Here is a 19,031-nt window from a genome sequence, read left to right as displayed (position 1 = left end):
GACAGGCTGAGCCGGATTTTTGACGTGCTTGTTCACAAGTTGACAGTCCGCAGGACTGCTCTTACTCCTAAGTGTCGTATGCTCAGCGGAAAAGTTCAAGTCTTTGGATTGATTTGACCAGTGCCAGCTAACATTGGTGCTAAATGACTAAACAAATCAGATATAAACGACGACCGGTTGTTATTTGCCATTTTATTGTCCATTTTTAAAAATATGATATCTAATAAATGAATAAGTATAGCATTTTTAACAAACCTCCTAGATCTACTACTACATATTTAGTGCCTTTCTTGATTGTTTCGGAAAAGGTTTTGTTTGAATTGCCATCCCTGTTTGTCCGCAATTCCTGGCAATAAATGGAAGCTGTTTCTGGTTCCAAAGCTATAGTCAAATCTTTGCCTTTTATTCCTGCCTACAAAAATAATACTGGCGTTGGTTGGTTTTAAATGAATAATAATAAATAAACACTAGAAAGTATGGACCTTACATCTTTTGAAAGGAGGATCAGCATGGGATTTTTTGTTGGATTATTTGATTCTAAATTTCTTCAAAAAAGATATTTGTTTCAGAAGAGAAAGAAAAAATACTTTATTTCTTTTGAAAATTAGTTTCAGAATAAAAATGTAACATTTTATAAGTTACAGTACACAAATTGTTTCGGTCAAAAACCAACTTTGATTGTATTGAGTAATTTGTAGTGTAAAATGATAATGTTCTTCCTGTCGACTATGTTTACTACATTTTTGCATTGACCAAGGTCATGCGTTTCGCAGACTGTGTGACGTTTTCACACTAAATCCGTTGGATATGTACTTATTGATACATAAGTCTGGAAGATTATGTTTATTTATTAGTTGCAATAGGCTTTGAACTGGCTTTCCTTACCTGCGAGTACTTGTATATCGGTGCTTAGTGACGATTGTTTTTGTGTATACCCAAGCCACATTATTTATGTGCCTGTTCAGGAGCATGGAATTCAGTAGCTGTCGTTGGTTCATGTCTGTTATACTATTGTTTTTTTCGTAAATTGAATTTTTATAAAGTATGCCTTTAGTTTTCTCGTCTGAATTATTTCACATTTTTCCTGTCGTGGACTTTTATTGCGTAATGGGTTTTTCTCATTGTTGAAGGCTGTTCGGTGGCCTTTATTTGCTTACATTCACGTTATTTGAACTCTGGTAGATAGTTGTCTCATTGGTAATCATACTAAATTTCCTTTTTTTTCATATTATTTAAGTTCAAGACCTGATGAGTGTAAGATGTCGGTCCGAGTTTCGGCAATGGTTACACGTTACCTTTTCCACCTGTATCCGGCGCATGCATAAATGGTGTAGAAGGGCATTGATTATTCGATATCCTTATCACACCTCAACTTTATAGTTTGCTATATTTTGGTCTTATTTTTTTATGTGGTGTAGTCTTTACAAAATTACACGAATTACGCACCATTCTCAATTTTATTCCTGAATAAATTTGGCAAACGATAATTAGTACGCAATTTGCGCATCCAATTAAACTATGACGTGCGCGGGATAATCTGCATTATGGTAGCGTTGGTTTGCAGATGTAAGCCAACTTGTCATTTTTGTAGGCGAGATAACCAACATAAGGAACATGGTCCTTTGAACCCAAGGAATTGTATTTCTTTATATACAAATAGTTTTGTAGACAGAGAAACTAGCTTAACTCTCACATATGCACGTACCTGTCCAAAGTCTGTGATAGTTAATATGTAATTCCTTCGCAACATTTTTTACACTTCAGATGATTAAGATCTTGACATATCGTTTATAGTAGAAGAAATTCATGTTTACCTCTAAATGTAATTTGGTTACTAGTGTCATTGGATCATTGGATCCTTGAAGTAATGTGACCTCACACCTGTTATATATAAGTAACCCGTACCTTTTCAGCAGCTTTTCTCATAAATATTTTTGCCTGATCGTCCCATATGGCCGGAACAGTAAGAACGTAGTGAATATCATTTTTTTCCACATTCTTAAGTGTTTTGACTAGCCTTCCAATGGCTTGGTCTTTCAGGTATTTGATTGCAAAGGAAAATATGTCAAATGTCTTCATTTGCAAACCGTTCTGGTCTCTAATTGTCGTGTCTAAATTCACCGTCTGTAAAAAATTATATATACGTTATAAGCAACAAGTGTTGCACAAAAAGCTGTTAACCTTAACGGAGTGTACAATCATTAGTGATCGTAAATCGTACGACGTTTTTTTTGTTTTTTTTTTTGTTTTTTTAAGCGACAGCTTGCGGTGCTTCTATTCGGCAGTCAGGCACCTATATTTTTTCCGGAATTACCATTATTTGCTGTAAAAGTGCACATTACTTTAGCAGCTGAAAGAGCAATTTGTTTTGAGACCAAGGAGAGTACAGCAAACCAATGACACAAATAAATTGGAAATAAATCTATGATAATTGAATCCTATCAACCAAGGAATATTTGAATTTAGCTTTTTATGTTTAGTTTGAGGTAAATGTTAAATTTTTACCGTGCAGCAGTTTCTGACGTTTAAAAAATAAGCATACGCAACAACGTAATTGCACAGCTTGACACACAGAATCGATTTTTTACCTGTACGGTGTATCCTGCAACCAACTTACTATAATATTTGTTTACTTTATATGCACTTGTACAAATAAAGTCTCCAGTTAACCCCTCTCCATGTCGAGCACGCGGTCATGTGAGTATTTCCTTTTGCTCGGCAGTTCAGTTTGGGGTCCTCTACGCGGTCCGCATTAAACCTTTGTCGATTTCTTTAAAAAAATCCGAGACAACTATTTGGATTTAAACAACTAAAGGTTAAAGTGTCGGGTTTAAACTGCAGGATGAAAGCAATATATGTACATGGTCGGAAATACAAGCCTCGCCTTTTGTCCTATTTCTAAAATTCGTACAAATACATTTTATATTTTCCGACAATGTACATATATTGTATATTTACCAAGACTTCACTTGTTATTATGACTACGATATTGCACCATAAAAATAAGTAAATTATCTTTAAAGTTATAAAATGATACCTGATTATGCAACATCATTTTAAATCGATTAAAGTAATGATACACATCTTTAGGACCACTATCCTCGTCATCAGAATCAGAATCACCATTTTCGAGGCTGTCAAGTTATTTAGTTTCGGCTTCAAATCCAAAAGCCACAAAGTTTCTTTCTTTGTCGAGAAGAATGGACGTTGGAGCTTTCATGGACACCAAAGTACTCTTTTGCCAACTGCATGTGAATATGTCGTTTGGCGTACTTTTAGCTGAAAATGCATACCCTGAATAAGTAGTTCCAAAATCAATTGCCGCCACAAATAATTTCGCTGCATCAATGGCCTCACTGTAAAAAGATTAAAATGATTAAAAATAAGAATGATGTGACATAAGTTAAGGATTTTTTTTTTTTTTTTATTATTTTTTTTCATTTATATGTTTCGGAATTTAGTGTGACGTTCATTTGCACTGAACTACTACACATTTGTGTTTAGGGGCCAGCTGAAGCCCGCCTCCGGGTTCGGGATTTTTTCGTTGTGTTGGAGACCCATTGGTGGCCTTGGGCTGTTTTCTGCTCTTTGGTCGGGTTGTTGTCTCTTTGGCACATTCCCCATTTCCATTCTCCATTTTATTTGTCCATCACATTGCGGAAATGAATTTTGTAATTTCTACGATGCAAATATTATTATAATGGCTGTCGGTTTGCAACTCCTGTCCCTTTACCGGACATTACTATTGTGCACACTTAATGTGATTAAAATTTTACATTTTCGCAAAATAGTTATTTTCCCTGGTGCGTATTATTGTTCAACCACCGTATGGAGGTAAAATGGAAATAATTTACAATAGAAAGACCGAAAAATGTCTGTCATGACATTTGAAACTGAATAAGATATTATCGACGAAAACACTAAATCTATATTTCTGAAACTGTTCAAACAAAATGATATATTCCATAAATCTTTCAAAATGAATTATAAAAAAATACAGATTTTTCGAATAACGAGTGTATCATTTCGGGGCCTTTTATATCAAACTATGCGGTATGGGCTTTGCTCATTGTTGAAGCCGTATGGTGACCTATAGTTGTTAATTTCTGTGTCATTTGGTCTCTTGTGAAGAGTTGTCTCATTGGCAATCATACCACATCTTCTTTTTTATATCAACATTCAATTTCAAAATTTAAACTTTCAGCTTACAAAATGTTCACCATTATTGTTTCAACAGTTAATATTAAACTATGAACATTCGATGTTCAACATTCTAAATTTTATTTCAACGTTTATCAATAAGATTTTCAACATTCAACTTTCGATTTTCAACATGCAACATTAAATTTCAACTTTAAAATATTCAACATTCTATTTCCAACATTCAATTAATTTTCAGCATTTAATTCAACATTCAGTTTTCATCATTCAACATTCAGTTTTCATCATTCAACATGCAATGTTAAAATTTAAAATTTTCGATTTCCAACATTCTTCATTCTATTTCTAACTTTAAACTTTCACCATTGACCTTTTTACTACTTTAGATTTTAAATATTCAACCTTTAATTTTCAATAATCAGCGTTAGGATTTTAATAATTAACCTTTAATTTTCAACATTCAAAGTTCGATTTGAAAAATTGAAAAAGAACTGGCCTTTGTAAGTCTTGTATGTTTTTTTTCTATTTCAGTTCATTTATATGTTTTGGAGTTTAGTATGACGTCCATTTTTACTGAACTAGTACACATTTTTATTTAGGGACCAGCTGAGGCCCGCCTCCGGGTGCAGGATTTTCTCGCTGCCTTGAAGACCCATTGGTGACCTTCGGCTGTTGTCTGCTTTTTGGTCGGGTTGTTCTCTCTTTGACATATTTCCCATTTCCAATCTAAATTTTAGTATCTACAAAATACAATCTTTGAATGTAGCTCATAACAATGATTTACATCTTAGCAGGATTAACTTACCCAGATTGCGTACCTAGTCTCTCTCAGTATGGATTTATGTTATTACCTCAGATTTTTTACTCTTGATCTGCATATAAGTAAAAATGAAATTACTTGTTTGGACCATCAGAAAGCTTCCTTTTTACCATAGAACAACATAAACCTACCTGCGTATTAGTTTATGCTGATGACCGTATAAATGCTGATGACCGTATAACACGGCTCCTTTAAGAACTACAAGGCCAGCTTCGTCAGGAATGATTATTTTCTTTTTAGGAAATTTATCTTTCGTTGCTCTTTGTACAAGTTCACATTCTGAAAATCCGCCAACCATTATGATATCTTGTATGTCTGAAACTTTCGGATGATGGAAAAGTTGGTCAAGTTATTTTAATAATTCGTCGATAGTAGGCTTAAACAGTTCTCTAAACTTTTGTTGGTTTATAAAGAATTTTTGACCACTGACGAAAATGGAACCACCATATTTGGATTTCATTATAGCTGCATCTATTCCTCCGCAGTGTCTCTTGATGATATCCAAAAGACCGACAGGCATTGTAATAACTATGTCTGAAGTCGTATCTGATTTGATCAATCGTTTTTTAACTTCAAATTCATGCATAAGTGCAGTGTAGTCCTCCAATTCTGTTAGCTTTAGGTCCTTCATTACTGTTGTACCTAATACATTTTCCAAAAATAGTAGAAACACATCATCAACAGCAATACCACCCCAAGCTCCACCACTTGGCGGAACAACTTCCTCCAGAATATCATCTGGCTGTCGTTGGTGGACTGCTATATCTGATGTTCCACCTAAATTAAAAAAAAAGAATCTGTAAGAAGCAAAACATCCCAAAACAAGGACATTACTGAGGTAAACATCAATGAAAAAGCATCCAAACAATAGAAATAAACAAAATACAACCAGAGAGCAACATGGCCAAGCTCGAAATCGTCATCAGTATAAAAATTTGCAAACAGAAGAGTAGCAAATTCCAAAAGCACGAGCTTTTGTCTGTCATGTGAAGTTATGTGCCATGTGATGTTAAGCTGCTGTCTTTAAGAGATTTGCATCAATATCTTTGACTTGCGATGTTTGATGTCCATAAATATTTTAAAATCTTATAGGATCCTACATTTGCTCCTTGCGACTGTCAAATTTGTTTTCGGGCTATTACTATATACTCCCACCACGTGAATAACTGTTTTCCATCCTCCTATACAAGTAAAATTTGACTTTGGATTTTTAACATGACCTTTTAGAATGTTTTCAATATTTAGTTTTAGATATAAACAACAAACCAGTGGATAAATAAGAGGACAACAGTAATAAAAGTAAATATGTCAGTGTTAAGCATGAAAAACCTTTTTAACCTCATCGAAATATTTGTGAATTTTGTGAGATTGTATTGATAAATTTTACATTCCCTTTAGTTTAAGAATTAATATAAGCAATGTTTTTACTGACAAGGGGAGCAAGTGCTGGATGTAGACATGCCATTGAAAGGACAGATGGTTGCAATTGCAACTTTTCATTCAAGTTCAAAGACTATTGTAAACATATCACAAAACAGAAAAGGAATATTTTCTCTTGGATGCATCTTCAAAGTCTGAAACCTTCGTTTCATTAATTCTACAAATCTTCAAAGTTTATTTGTTCAAAATTCCAAAAATCCCCCAATCCTAAAAGAGTTAGCTAATTCAATAAATCAGCAATGGCATTTGTTATTTATAACAAAAGTGGGAACAGAAAAGAAGATATTTTGGCTGTTACATACAAGAAGAAGATTCAATAATGTTTCGATTCAGTGTAGGATCTACTAAATATGATTTGTAATTACCTCCAAGGTCCACCACAACGTATTTCATGATTGTTTCTGAGAAAGTAATATTGTTTTTTATGTCTCGATCTATCTTCAATTCTTGACAATACACAGACGCTGCTTCTGGCTCCAGTGCAATTGTTAACTGGTTTCTTTTTATTCCTGCCTGTAAAATACATTCACAAAACATCTTTATCTCAAAGATTTGCATGTTCCTTCACAATACGCCACACAAATTGATAATAGTGTGCTGTTTAATTTTGGTGTATTGGTTTATTTAATCATTGGTGAGCTAGTGTTATGTATTGCTACATTAACTACTCGGTAGTTTTCGGGCACTTTTAAAGGGAAAAATGCACACATTTAAAAAAATACATCTTTAAATCTGGGTGTAAACTTTGAAGGAGGTAGACTAAAAGATTGTTAAATCTTTTAGCATGTTTAGGCAAGGTCACCTGAGATGAATTTGGCTATTCTTTATATAAAGGTCATTTTTTTCGTCTTATAGCTCTTCACAAGTTATGGTATTTCTACATCCTTGTCTTTCGTTTGTTTGGATTAAAGCGTTCCCGGTGGAGGAAAATCCAGAAAAGGGGCTTCGGAATTTACTACGTGTTATTTTCGTCTTTTACTAAAGTTATACAACTTAAAACTTATTTTTGAAAAAGTATATATAATATATACAACATTTTTGTTCATTTCATATCTGAACAAAACTTTTCAAAAATTCCCATAGAGAAACTGCAAACGTTTCCAATGGGAGCAAAGACATGAAATGTTCGACTACTGCACATGTGTTTGAAAATCAAATATATGTTTCTTTACATTCTATATCGTAAATGTTTATTGTGTAAATGTATATTGTGTAAATGTTTATTGTGTAAATGTTTATTGCGTACATGTTTATTGCGTAAATGTTTTTTGCATAAATGTGTAAATGTTTATTGCGTAAATGTTTATTGCGTAAATGTTTATTGTGTAAATGTTAATTGTGTAAATGTTTATTGTGTAAATGTTTATTGTGTAAATGTCTATTGTGTAAATGTTTATTACGTAAGGGGATCGCGATTATCTCATAACCATGTCGTAGTCAGTTTCTCTTCGACTTATTAGCGTTTATGTCACCTAGGTATCATCCGCCTTTACAAACTATAAATATCCGCTGAAAAGGGCTTAACTCATCAGTTCGATACAAAGCAGAAATACATCTAACAAAAACACAGAGTGGACGTGTCAGGGTACTTATACATCCCCACAATAAAACGACTCCAAGTACAGATCTGAGAGTACTCGCAGTTACTGACAACTAGTTTAAAGCCAATAACAACTAATAAAATATCATGCATCTAAAACTAAAATATCAATCAGTATACATCCAACATCCAATGGATTTAAGATCATTTTCATGAAAAGGGAACTTTTTGGTTTAAATTGTATCTTTAATTTGTAGAAATGATACATAAACAAATAAGTATAACCTCTTTCGCTGACTCTCTCATGAACAATTTGGCCTTGTCTTCCCATATAGCCGGAACAGTTATCACATAATGTATTTCTTCTGCACGAATGTCTCTACACGATTGTTTCAATTTTGCAATAATTTGTTCTTTGAGGTATTTAATGACAATAGTGAAAATATCAAAGGCTTTCATCTTTGTTCCTGACTCGTCTTTTATTAGAGAATCCATATCTACTGACTGAAATGAGTGAAAATAAATCTGAAACTTTCCATATTATAACAGCTAAAATGTGTCTCTATAGATACAATTATTTCTAATAGTTCATTTTGAGATTGACTACTGTACTTTGTTTCCAATTATTTTATATAAACATGTCAAATACTAATCCAGTAAAATTCAATATAATATATTTTTCAATAATCGAGTATATGTCAGTTCCTTCCTAGTCGGGTGTTTCGGGTCTCAATTTATGCCGACCAGGTCATTCACTCTCGTCAGGTTTTATAGCCTTGTGATTTTGTGTTAGCGAATGTAACTAATTAAGAAGGAGCAAGAACTATTATGCAGGAAAAACTTAGTTTCTGCTTATACAAAGCAAAACACACATGCATTATCAATAAGTGTAATATGGCAATACGTTTGACTGCGTAAGTGCATCACACATAACATGGTGACAAATGAAAATTCTTATTGATCAAGACATCCTCCTAACGTAAACGTTTAATTAACAGGGGACAGTTTGTTTTAACAGTATAGGTGGGTCTTTTTTTTTCTTTTTCCAAAAATTATAAATTTGAGAACAAATTCCAATCACAACACACTAGTATTACATACCTCTTTCCTCTTTGAGAAGTGGCAACTTGAATCTTCTGAAATAATACAGTACATCTTTTTCCTCCTCGCTGTCTTCATCGTCCGAATCGTGTTCAAGGCTCGTCCGATATACCATGTATCTGTTTTCAGCGTCATATTCGAAAGCTAGGAATTCTTTGTTTTGATTTAAAAGAACGGATGTTGGAGCTCTATAAGACTGCAAACCATGATTCTTCCATTCGCTCGTGTAAATAATGTTAGGTTCACTTTTAGTTGAAAATGCATATCCAGAATATGCAGTACCAATATCTATCGCCGCAACAAAATGTTTAGCAGCTTTCATTTTGTTACTATATAAAAATAAAAGGAGAAAAGCATGTATAATAGACGCTCGCCATTCAGTTCGTTTATCTCAGGGTTAATATAGATAATTGCATCGTAAGGAGTCCACTAAGCGTTATTTTTGTAGAAATTATACATTAAGCTCCTTCACTGCATCCATATTTTGGATATGAAACTAATAAATTGAATACGCAAAAACGAAAGTTGGTATGTTATTCTACTGGTTTTAGAGGACATATTGAGGTGACATGGCAATTTAAGAAGAGCAAAAAATACATTTGTATTCGTAGTGCCATCGATGTGCAAAATAGTAATTTAGCTAGACAAATATATAAATCATATAATAAATGATATCTAAATGCTTAATATATGATTTCAACATAATTTCTCTCAACTAAAATCAAAGTACTGAAGAACTGAACATCGGATGACCACAAGTTCTTGAGGATGGTCAAAAGCACTTGTCTCAGAAAAAAACAACATATCTCTTTACCTAAAACTGAGGTTAATGTACAGAGATATATTTTTTTCTGAGACAAGTTCGTGCGTGGATGATGACTTCAACTTCACCTTAATAACTATTATATTGTAGTGATACAAATCAGTATACACTGAGTTGTTGTTTATATTATATTAAAATAACAGTTACATATATATATGATTTGAATCCATTTGTATATCATTCTATTCTACTATTCTAAAAATAGTGCAATGCAAGTGCATGGTGGACACTTTTCTGTAAAAATTCGATTTTTCTAAGATTGGATACAAGTAGGCATTCATATTTTCCCGCAAAATCAATTACAGAGTTACCGGTCCTTGACGGTATTTTCACAAAATGTTCTTTGAGATATTCTTCCGCATGCTTTAAAACAATTTTTCGGTACGTGTGCATTGATATTATCAATGATTTTTTACTTATATATATATATCCAACTACAAAACATTTTCATATTATTAATTTATGTTGTAAACAAAAATATTTTTATCAGTATTCATTGAAGAGATGTATTTATATCAAACGATAAGGAATGTTATTTTGCACTCGTTTATGTGCGCGTATTTATCATGTTTATAGATCGGTTACAAACCCAAAACTAATTTACATAATGGAAATCTAGGCGATAGCAATACATCGGGATGACCTCAAGGTCATCGCGATGTAAAAATGCTTGCAAGGTTATGCATAACTATATCAGATCGAAAAATATATCAACTAAATAGTTGGCTGATGTACAGATACCCGATTAATGGTTATTGAAAACTTTATACTCTGTACCGATTTTTATTTGACGTTGTTTTATTCACTTTTTATTATTTCTTGGCCTTTATTCTACCTTATTTCATTTGGCGGCAATCTGTTCAATTTTGTTTTTCTGAAATTGTTTAACATATAATCCCTTATTTTATTGATTTTGTATTTACATTGTGTCATAGATCAAATTTATTCGTTCAGTGTATGTTCACTTGTGTTAATATGTCTTTTGATTGAGTTAAGCCATTTCAATTGATATTTTATAGTGTGTCTTTTTTATGTTGTGATGTTACACTATTGTTTCAGATATGGGCGAATGTTGGTACCTATTAAAACGTTTAAACTCGCTGCATTTGTTTGCACCTGTCCTAAGTCAGGAATCTGATGTTCAGTAGTTGTCGTTTGTTGATGTGGTTCATAAGTGTTTTTTATATATATTAGACCGTTGGTTTTCCCGTTTGAATGGTTTTACACATGTCATTTTTGGGCCCTTTATAGCTTGCTGTTCGGTGTGAGCCAAGGCTCTGTGTTGAAGACCGTACTTTGACCTATAATAGTTTTTCTTTTACAAATTGTGACTCGGATGGAGAGTTGTCTCATTGGCACTCATATCACATCTTCTTATATCTCTTTAGTTAGTCTATTAACATTTTGTTCTTTTATGCACTTTTTCTTATCTTATGCATCTGTTTTTATTTTATGGACTATTTGCTATCTTGTGGACCTTTGTTATTTTATGGATGTTCCGTTCTTTTTGTAAACCTTTTGATTTTTTATGTTGTTTTTAGTATGTAATGGATATTTTATTAATTTATGCATATTAGTTTGTTATTAAATAGATCTTAGTTAGGCATTTTATTGAACTTAAGGACGTACTCAGTCAGGTTTAGGAATTCTTGTCATATGTTCGGACAGCTTAGGGTTTTTCCTACGATACAGGATAAAATATTTTTCCCCATATCACCCACTTTTCTTTTCATAGAAGACTACAATAGCTCATAAAAAGGCCATTACTAAAATTTAAGCAGATTTTAGGGTTTTTTTTCTTACGATTTGAGACAATAATAATGCCATAGCTAGTCTAAATATAAGGTAAAGTCCGAGTCAGCCTTTTTGCGCCTTTTTATAAAATCAAATATCTAAAAATGAGTTCCATAACCTATCAATATTTTGAGCTTATTTTGTTCCTTCCTTAACTAATGCTCTTCTGACTTCTAGTATCAATTTTAAATTCTAGATTTTTTCTTATTTCATCAAGTACATCCTTAATTTGTTATTTTAAGTACCATAGTTAATTATTACTATGGACCTTTTGTTATTGTATGAACTTTTTGTTATTTTTTGGACCATTTATATTTTTATGGACCATTTGTTATTTTATGGACATTTTATTCTTTTGTGGACCTTTTGTTAAATTATGGATCTTTTGTTATTATTTGAACCTTTAATTATTTTATGGACCGTTTGTTATTTAAATTTCATAGACCTTTTGTTATCCAATGGATCTTAGATAGTTACATGTATTTTATGGACAACTTGTTAATTCATGTCTCTTATTTTGATATCTTAATATGTACCTTTTGTTATTTTTTGAAACCTCTTCTTATCGTCTGCATTTTTTTCTTATTTTATGGACTATTTGCTATCTTGTGGACCTTTGTTATTTTATGGATCTTTCGTTCTTTTTGTGCACCTTTTGATATTTTATGTTCTTTTTAGTATGTTATGGACCTTTTATAATTCATGCATATTAGTATTTTTTTTCAATGGATCTTAGATAGGCATTTTATTGACCTTAATTTGTTATTTTCAGTACCTTTTTCAAAATTACTATGGACCTTTTGTTATTTCATGGACCTATTGTTGTTTTATACACCGTACGTATTTTTGTTTTTAACTCGCATTTTTTTGTTATTTCATGGACCTTTTGTTTTTCATTGGACCTTAGATTGTTATTTTGCATATGTATGCGCCTATATGGACCTTTGTCTCTTATTTTAAGTACCTTGATTAATTATTATTATGTTCCGTTAAATTATTTATTTTATGGACCTTTATTTCTTATTCTATGGACTATATTTGTTATTTTATGGACTTTAAGTTGTTGTTTAATGGACTTTTTGTTATCTTATTGACCTGTAGTTATTTTTACCTTTTGCCGTCTTATGGGCCTTTTTTTATTTTATTGACCTTAGTTTGTTATTGTATGGACCTTCTGTTCAACTATACTCCTTAGTTTGTTATTTTTGAACCTTTCGTATTTCTATGTACCTTTTGTTATTTTATGGAACTTTCACTATTTTATGGACCTTTTTTTATTTGATAATCCTGATCATTTTATGGACCTTTCGGGGTTTTTTTTTATTTAATGTAGTACTACCATTTGTTATTTCATGAACTATAAGTACTATATATTATATGCCATTTAGTGAATTTGGTGTAGGAGGCAATTTGTTGAGAGTCTTAAGTTGAATTTATTCACAGCTTTTTAAACTCTGAACAATTTCAAGCTTGACCTTGTTGAAATTTCACGTTTTGTGTCGTTGAGTTACTGTCTAATTGACATATACCCACAGCTTCTTTGATTCAAACAAAGTTCTTGTCATTTGATTCTTTCATTATGATATGAACCCCCGGGTATGAACCCCTATCGTCTGTTTTTGTTAACTATAGTGATGTCATAAGGGAGCAACCGTTTAACTTCAAGGGAGGGGGGGGGGGGTTATGGTTTTTTTTGTCTGAGTCAGAAAATTTTTTCGCGCAAAGCTCGAACAATTTTATTTAGTTTTTCAACGCTATCAACCAAATTACTTTTTTTCAAAAATTAACAGTATTAGGTATGGGGGAAATCTGGATTCACAATCTGCTTGAATAGAATACTTTTTTCCATCAAATTGGGGATCAGAATATGTTTTAAGGAAAAAATCATAATACAAAGAACACGTTACCATATATTGCGATATTTTACAGAACACGCAACTAGAAATATTTATACATAGAATAACATCAGAATTATTTCTGTAGTCACCTTAAGATATTACAAACACCTGTCTTCCATGTCTTCGTCTTTCTTGTCTTTCACTACTTTCTTTTTTGACAGAGAACAGAAAAAAATACCAGGAAGAATTAAACACATCGATGTGTTATTCAAAGGGGAATAATGCAAAAATCTTTATTTGCTAATGATCATATTTGGTTATATCCCTCCCACATGTTCCTTTGACAAATTCATACAATAGACTATTTTTAAAACTCAAATGACGCAGAATCTTTAAAACATACAGTCAATAGCATAAAATAATTGGAAGTTATATCGGTAAATGTTACGCATTATACATGTTATATATGTATATAATATAGGCATTATGTATTTGAGATGAATCGGAACAAGCGCAATTTCTTTGATTTGTGGTGTTCTCATCATTTCATGTGCGCGTTCTGATTTTATGTCATGGATCATTGATACAACATTTCCGTTGTTCTAATATGTGTCGATTATTGAAGACTTTATATGCACATGGATACTTTGACATTTTTTATTGTGTTTTATCATTGTGTGTCGGGTTGCTGTTTCATTAAAGATTACCTCACGGCTCTATTTGATTCCTATTTTGACCGACCAGGTGGGTTTGGCAATTTCTAAGTATTTACTAATTTAGAGCAGCAAGGATGAACCGATGAAATATGCTTTAAATCATGTTCGATTCAAAATTAGTCCAGGAACACATTAGTCAGAAATCACTGAAGAAACTTTATTGAAAATATCTGTATCATAGAAAATTGTTAGAAAAGGAAAATTGCCCAACATTTTATTTTTACAACAAACGTAGACATGGTACAGGTTAATCACTGTGGAATGTGAATTACAAAAAAAACTTGATGTCTCTTTTCTCAATGCAATAAAGAAACATGTTGTGTCCACAATACGCACATTCAAGAAATACCATGCATAAAACATAGGTTCTTATTTAAATATTTGGTAAAGAGATTTAGGGCAGATATTATTGCATATGGCTTAGAAAAGAACTAAAATGAAAAGCATCTGTATTCAGTTTACGAGGAATGGAAAATGTCTACAGAAACAACATAAGTTGAATAAAAAAGGAATATCAACATAAAATTAAGAAAGGAAATGGTGAATATGTCAAAGAGACAACAACCCGACCAAAGAGCAGACAACAGTCGAAGGCCACCAATGGGTTTTCAACGCAGCGAGAAACTCCCGCACCCGGAGGTGGTCCTCAGCTGGCCCCTAAATAAAATTGTGTACTAGTTCAGTGAAAATGGACGTCACATTAAACTCCAAAACATATAAATGAACTAAAATTAAAAAACATACAAGACTAACAAAGGCCAGATATATATATGAAAAATTAAGAAAACAAATATACTTCATCAGTATCGTTTGTCCGATATGAAAGCGACCAAGACGTATTATTTATCAGTGGTACACTCTAAACATGCTTAACCTTGTACAACTTGAACGTCGTTTTTGTGTAAATAGTCAAAATTTTGTCTGCAATCAAACAGGGATCGATTACAGAAATACTGTGACACTGTTTACTCGCGATGTGGCATTCCATAATATATGGATTCTTAGGAATGCCAAAGAACTTCCGGATTTTTTTTAATTTCGGTCATTCTCTAAGGTGAATTATATCAAAACCTTTGACATTTTGTACCAACATACTAACATGAAAAATTAATAACCAGTTTTAAAGAAAAAACCCACTGTGCTTGCCTCAATTAAAATGGTACCAAACGCTGCAAATTTATTGTTTTGGGATACAATTCGAAATATTTTGTTAAGTATGCTATATTTTCTCATTGACAGCATATTTGTTAAATTTTGAGCTGGAACTATTAGTATGGCATTCCCATGGGAACCAACTGTGCACTTCTCCTGGTCTACCTTTTTTTTCATATGAGTCGGAGTTCCTTCGGATACTAGCAAAAACAAGAAGATCAAAGAAGCTAGCTCATTTAATTTCATATTTAGGTATATTGTTGCTGATTTTTTCATTAACAATCCAAGCTTTTCTGATTTGGTCCAATTGATATATCTTCATCAACTTAGCAGCAATATACCAACTTCACCCCCGATGGAGTATACATTTACTAATAACATAAGATAAGATGAGATGAGATATTTTTATTCCAATTAAAGGACCCATGAAGAGCAAAATAATTTATTACAATGATTTAGATAATTGACACAATAGTATTGAAAATCATATGTATAAACATGAATATAATCATCTCAATTATAAAATGCTAAACCATCGCCATACCAGAGCCATAAGCATATAAGTATACATTTATAAGTAAAAAGCATAACAGTTATATGTAATATTAACCGGCAAATATACTTAAGGCTTACATAAAAACATATCTGTACTATATTGATAGTTTTCGGAGTTCAAAACATTTATTAATATAAATTGCAATAATTTCTAATACCTCTAGGTTTTTCTTGATTAAAAAGCCAATTAAAACTTGGCACATGTGTTTAAACTTTTCGAATTTTTTACAACTTATTGAAATTGTATAATATAACTCATTTCTCAAAAGATTATATAGCGGACATTGACATATAAAATGTTTTTCATCTTCAACTTTATCCTACGTGCATGACTTTTTACATAATCTTTGTGACCTATGTTAGTCTGATAAGGCCATTTCGCCGTTTCCTTTCATATTCAATTGAGATAATGATGTCAGCAGCATGTCTACCTCTTGTATTGTACAGAAATGCAAGCTGCACACTATACATACAATTAATTTGCCTTTAGAATGATGGCTCGTTTGTGTATAAAACCACCTCTTCCATCCCATGGTAAGAGGGTATGCAAACGTATTCCACAATCTCGTTATCATAAATTTCCGACAAAAACCATGACCATACAAGTCTTTGGTTTGAAACAAAATGTTTAAAAAATGTAGATAGTCATAGAAATTTGATATTTAATTGCATTGCCAAGTGAGAAAAAAAACAGTCGGTTATGTCTTCATGTGCAGTAATAAGCTCGTATTTTAAGATTTTTTAGACAATTGATTAATTGAAGCTTGTTTGACATTAGGGGCAAATATTTCATACATGTTCAGGACGAGAACCACTTAAAAAAAATAAATGCAATTGGTATGTATTGTAATAGTTGTTGACCGGAATGAAGGTTAGTAAATTTGGATTGGACCCTGTTACATATCTCATCGTCAACGGAAGTCCTCAGGCTGGGCAATGTGAAAAAAAAGTTGCCCGACATTCAACGGCCATAAAAACGCCAAACAATGGGCAGAAGTTATGTTACAGCTGAGAAATAGGAAATTGACTATTGAAAAAAGTTTGAAATCATCACATTTGTCAAAGATTCTAGTTTGAATTCGACCATATGTGTCAACATTAATCAAACAGATGAAGATATGAAGCAGACTTTCTAGTATCGGTAGAACGCTTATCTAAAGTGGACTGGGACATCAAGTTAAGCATTGTGAAAACACGGACTACATCGATGTTTCAGTTAGTCTTTGCAATATACGTCCATAAGATGCGTTAGACTGCCTACGAATTTAATTGCATGCATGTACTGGAATATGTATTTAGTCGTGACCATTGAAGTCACAATTTAAAGTAAACCATTATAGGTCAAAGTACAGCCTTTAACACGGAGCCATTCAAACAGGAAAACCAACGGTCTAATCTATATAAAAAACGAGAAACGAGAAACACTTATGAACCACATCAACAAACGACAACCACTGAAGATCAGGTTCCTGACTTAGGATAGGTGCAAACAAATGCAGCGGGGTTGAACGTTTTATCTGGCGCCAATCTTTACACTAAGCTGAAACAGTGGTGTAACAATACAACATAAACGGACACACAATAAAACATTAACTGAAAAAGGCTCAACTCATCAAAGTATGAATACTAACAGATTTTAGACAAAAATTAGACCATGAAAACCAAATTATCAAATAGTTAAATCATAAACCATTGAAAAAGATATCAAAGTCAAAACCAGTATGAAATAATTTTGCCAAACAACCAGTCACTTATGGACCACTCAAAAAGAGCTTGTTGAGAAGGATCTTTAATGTGCAAAGAGCGTGGTACTCCCTGAAAACGGGACCTCGGATTTAACATCCCCATCCGACGGACTATAAAGTTTGGAAGATATCAGAAAGGTCACAACCAATCCTCTTGACAAATCTTTATTAAATCGAAGTCAGAATATTTCCTAGAATGATGATGATGAAGCGTAATGGGCCATAATCAGTGACAAAATCATTTTGGTTTATTAATTTGATAAAGTTTGAAATAATTATTTGATAACACATCAGTTAAAATCCTTTCTCGAAAAGTGCTACAGTTATAACTTTTATTCCTCTACATCATTCAAATGGGTTATTTTGAAATTAATTGTAATCAGATGTAATCATGATTACTTGTCACATTTAAGGTTCATGTGTACCCTTTGGCTAAAGTGGCTGCATTTTCACCTCAAAATTTACTCCTAGTACAGACAAACCTGTGCATCTGGAAAAGTTTTAAGGCATAGCATGCCCTAGATAAATAAATTTCAAATATGTTTTATGTTTTGGAAAAAATAAAAACTTTACAGAATTTTGCAGTGCACTTTTTTTTTTCATTCCTCCAGAATGTGCAAAAATAAACTAAGTTGTGAAAGAGGTTTGAGAACTTCCCCACAGGTAATAATTGAAGTGAGCTGTATTAATTGACATGGACAATAGATGGACAATAGATACCTGACAATAATTGGTGATTTAAACTCTGTACCTGAGTGGACCATATCAAGTGAAACTCAACTGTTTGTTAATTTTATTATCTTCTGCAGGGACGAAAAAAAGTGCACTGCAAAATCAAGTTAAGTTTTGAATTTTCTAAAACATACAATGCATTTGAATTTTATGTATCTAGGGCATGCTATGCCTTAAAAAACTTTTCCAGATGCACAGGTTTGTCTGTACTCAGAGTAAATTTTGACGTGAAAACGCAGCCATTTTAGCAAAAGGGTCCACATGAACCTTAATAAGTTACTTTGATAAATGGTGTAATCATTAATTTAATTTAATCGTACAATTGACAAAGTAATTGTAATTTAATCGATTTCATTGACTGTAATCTTACCCATTTCTGACTGACAGCAAAGTCAAGTGTCCGCAGAAATGTGTATGCAAAATGCATACGTGTTTAATTTTTACCTGTTGAAATTGTCAAATGAAATATTATAGGGAGGCAGTTAAATTAAAGGATCTTGTATACATATAAATCAAATATTTTATTATTCCAATCAGGGTCCCACGGGGGGCATTTACAATTAACAATTATGATAATATAATACGATTTTACGCCAGTACTTAAAACCTTCCAT

General features: G+C 32.5%; 1 long non-coding RNA gene across 1 annotated transcript; it reads right to left on the bottom strand.

Moving 5' to 3' along the window:
• Positions 1-238: 238 nt before the first annotated feature.
• LOC127715325 (uncharacterized) lies at positions 239-8,516 on the bottom strand. Its single transcript, XR_007988296.1, has 6 exons — positions 8,247-8,516; positions 6,787-6,934; positions 5,113-5,758; positions 3,038-3,356; positions 1,906-2,124; positions 239-412 (listed from the first exon to the last, which is right to left on the bottom strand). It is a non-coding gene; the product is annotated as an uncharacterized LOC127715325 (long non-coding RNA).
• Positions 8,517-19,031: the final 10,515 nt, after the last annotated feature.

This window comes from Mytilus californianus, unplaced genomic scaffold (assembly GCF_021869535.1).
Source record: "Mytilus californianus isolate M0D057914Y unplaced genomic scaffold, xbMytCali1.0.p SCAF_9, whole genome shotgun sequence".
Lineage (NCBI taxonomy): Eukaryota > Metazoa > Mollusca > Bivalvia > Mytilida > Mytilidae > Mytilus > Mytilus californianus.
The sequence above is the reverse complement of the archived record's forward strand: the minus strand, read 5'-3'. Positions and strand labels throughout refer to the sequence as shown.